Raw genomic sequence first — 3,442 nt, forward strand, 5'->3', positions numbered from 1 at the left:
ACCATTGCTGGGGGTGCATGACAACTCTGTAACCCTGGATTAAATCAAGGGCTTAGGAAAAGAAGGGATTGAGAAAAAGCTTCTCGTCTCATTCTTCCTTGTTTTTCACCCCTCTCAGAGCTTCCTAGTTTTCCTTCAATTATATATGTAGAGCAAGTGTTGCAAAGCCTCCATTACCTAAAAATTGAAGTCTTTGTTTTATGAAATGTCCCTAAAACCCCTTATGTAGCCAGAATTTTCTATTTTAAATAATAACAACTCTGAATGCTTTCTTTCAAATCTGCAAACTATCTATTGATTGAAGAGCCCAAAGTGACGCTCTGTCTCATACCCCACTTTGTTGTCTTCGTTGAAAAGAGTGAAGATATAGGTCTCCATTCCCACTCCCATTCTCTTGGGTGTCCCTTCATTCGATAGTACATACTGAATGAGATTATTGTTGTAAGTCTGAGCATTCTCAACTGTGGCCATCTCGTCACCAGCAGAAGGCCATCCGCTTTCAGTAACAATGAGTGCGATGTTGGGATATTCGAAGGCTTCAATTGTGGAAAAAATAGAATCCACCATGGCTTTGAATAAGTTGCAGTAACAACGATCTACGTCTTGCACCACCGGAGCCATGGAATTAAACAATGCATAATCCAAAGAAATGCTTATTTCGTCGAAGTAACTGAAGTATGGATAGACATTTTCCATGAAGGGAGCCTCGATATTTGACATAAATTTGAGCATATAGCTCATGGAATCCTTCAAGTCATGTCTGAAAGCACCCTAAGAAGGCAGGAAGCTGGATTTTTGAGGTTTGTATTTTGTTGCAGATATTGGTCAAGGGTTTGTGGAGTATATGAGGGTTTTGTTGTTGGGTTTTTGAGGTTTTTTTTCAAAAGTATTTTGTTGCAGAGGGTGTGAGCATGGAGAGGGCCGAGTGGCTAGACTTTGACGGTGTTAAAGGCATGAGTAAGCCATAAACATTTTCCATAAGGAAGCCCAGATCATGACGATCCCATCCAACATTTCTCAATGAGTATGAGCATTCGTCGTCGTCAGATTCCCCACCCTTAGATCCTCGAAGTGCTAGAAATGTTGATAAGGGTTTGAATAAAGAACCTAGTAAGTATTCTAATCCTCATTCTCATGGTGATGATTACAAGAGAAGGCTAGGGAGTAGTAATAGCAAGGGTAAATTTGAGATGGGGAAGGATGATTTGGGTAAAAGTAATAAGTCAGCTAGTCACAAAAGGGCTGGTGGAGATGATGATTGGGTGCCTGAGAGGGATGAAATGAAGAGGGTTCGGAGGGATGCTGTAGACCATAATGGCAAGAATTCCGGTAGGAGCCCAGATAATGATAGGAATCATGACAGGAAGTATGATAGAGGGGTTCCAAGCCTCAGGAGTATGAGCGGAGTAAGAGGCCTGAGAAGTCTTTTAGGGAGAAAAGTCACAGGGATGGGTTTCATTATGAGAGGGATTCCAAGGATTATTCGACTGGGGAGAAGGCCGAGAAGGAAAGGGGCAGATTTGGTGAAACATTCAAGTGGAAGCAGCACTGCGATGATTTAGATCGCTCAAAGCAGTTTCATGATGGTGGGATGGACAGGAAGGATTCTTATGAGAGGAATGGTAGTCATGATAGATTGGATCGTGATCGTGAAAGGGACTGGGATAGGAATAGGGATCGAGATGTGCAGGGAAATGTGAAAAGTAGCGAAGGCGGCCAAGGCCCCAGTCATGTTCACAAAAGTCTGGTTGGGGGATTGGGTGCAGGTGGGTCTTCAGGGGACTGGCGTAATTCTGATGGGCACAAAGTGCCAGAGAGAAGATCCTCAGATTCCCACAATCTGAGTCAACTAAAAGGAGGAGTGGACTCTAGGCATAGTAGAATGACAGATGGAGGTAGGAGGGAAGAAGGGCGGACTATGGATAGTCATCATGCAGGACAATCAAAATCAGCTAGCGAAGGTCAGAATGGGGGACAAGTCAAAACACCGGTTGATGGAAGAACCTCTCATAATAGGGATTCTGATATGAAGTCTTTGGATAAATCAGTGCTACGGCAAGATGATCCACCTTCTCAAGAGGGTCGGTTGAAAAAGGTGAAGCTTAAGGTAGGTGGAGTTACTCATACTATTCATGAAAATTCCATTGGAAATCCAGGAGGAACCAAATAGAAGGGTTTGGAAGCCTCATCTGCATTTGGAAATCCAAGAGGAACCAAATAGAAGGGTTTGGAAGCCTCATCTACATCTGGGAAGCCTCCATAAGCAACTGAAGGTGGGAGATGACGTCAAAGACTTATTCTTCAGGTATAAGTTGGGCATCTGATGTACAAACAAATTTATATCATCTTTTAATTATTATTTTATTGTTTAGTACCATCTCAACTACCACCAAATCACCTGGGATTTATGCCATTTGTTCAATCCCATTGAACAAAACTATGGTCAATTCAGGGTAATTTCTCTTTTATGTCACTGGTACATGCATAGGTGCCTTGGTAATATAAAAATCCATACTAACATTAACTCTGCTGGTGAATTTACCTTAACAATCTTTCATACATATACCAAGCTCTGAAGTATCATATACTAGTGTTTTCCTTTATGCAGTGGGAGTAGTGAGGTAATTTGCAGCCAGTATGATAGAAATGTTTTCATGTACATAGATATGTGACATCATCCAAAAAAATATTAAACCAGTGTTGATTGATCTTAAATCCAAATTTATCAAGCACTGAGAGGGATTAAATTTCATTAGTTGTAGTTTTTTTAATCATTTAATTCCATGTCATGAATTAAGTTCTTCAGATTAAATGATAAAAGAAATGTACACATCAAGAAATTTGACCCTCTGCTTGATAGATATAAGTTTAAGATGGATTTGTTCTGGTTATATTTTCATCAGTTGAAGGCAACATATTTACTTTACCATTTTATTTTGTAGTTCCTGTATATCCCATTGTGTTGTCATTAGCATTTTTCCCTTTTTATTTAACATGTGCATGCAAGGATTTGCCATGTTTAGTCCTCTAATGGGGCTGAGTTACCTAATTGGGCATATTTCTGTAATCTTAAGGTGTTGACACCCATGGTGGAATATGTTTCATACCATTAAATTTAATGAAGGTAGTGGTTTACGTTTTAAATTTGTCTAAATACATGTTGGTGGTCAAGATTTGTCGATGGTTATATGGAAGATTTCATATTAGGTATGTCGTATTACTGCACTCAAGGACATGAGTTGACTCCATATCCAATGTGCAGGAAAATTCGGATGATGAAGATGACTTCCCTGTAAGGGTGGAAATGCAAGAATCACCTAAGAAGGAACTTCAATTTTATACCAATGCATCTATTGCAAAGATGGATACACATCATGCCAAGGAAATTACTTCTGGAAAGCAGGCAGAAATGACTAATAATTTTGTAGTTGGCCAACCTGTT

At 40.0% G+C, this 3,442-nt stretch overlaps 1 pseudogene; it reads right to left on the bottom strand.

Annotated features, from left to right (window-relative positions):
• Positions 1 to 291: 291 nt before the first annotated feature.
• LOC149204246 (glucan endo-1,3-beta-glucosidase, acidic isoform pseudogene) lies at positions 292 to 720 on the bottom strand (annotated as a pseudogene).
• Between the last annotated feature and the right edge of the window lie 2,722 nt (positions 721 to 3,442).

The sequence above is a fragment of the Pinus tabuliformis genome, chromosome 1_2 (assembly GCF_031772625.1).
Source record: "Pinus tabuliformis cultivar Carrire ecotype Pingquan chromosome 1_2, CPIR1, whole genome shotgun sequence".
In the NCBI taxonomy this organism is placed as follows: Eukaryota; Viridiplantae; Streptophyta; class Pinopsida; order Pinales; family Pinaceae; genus Pinus; species Pinus tabuliformis.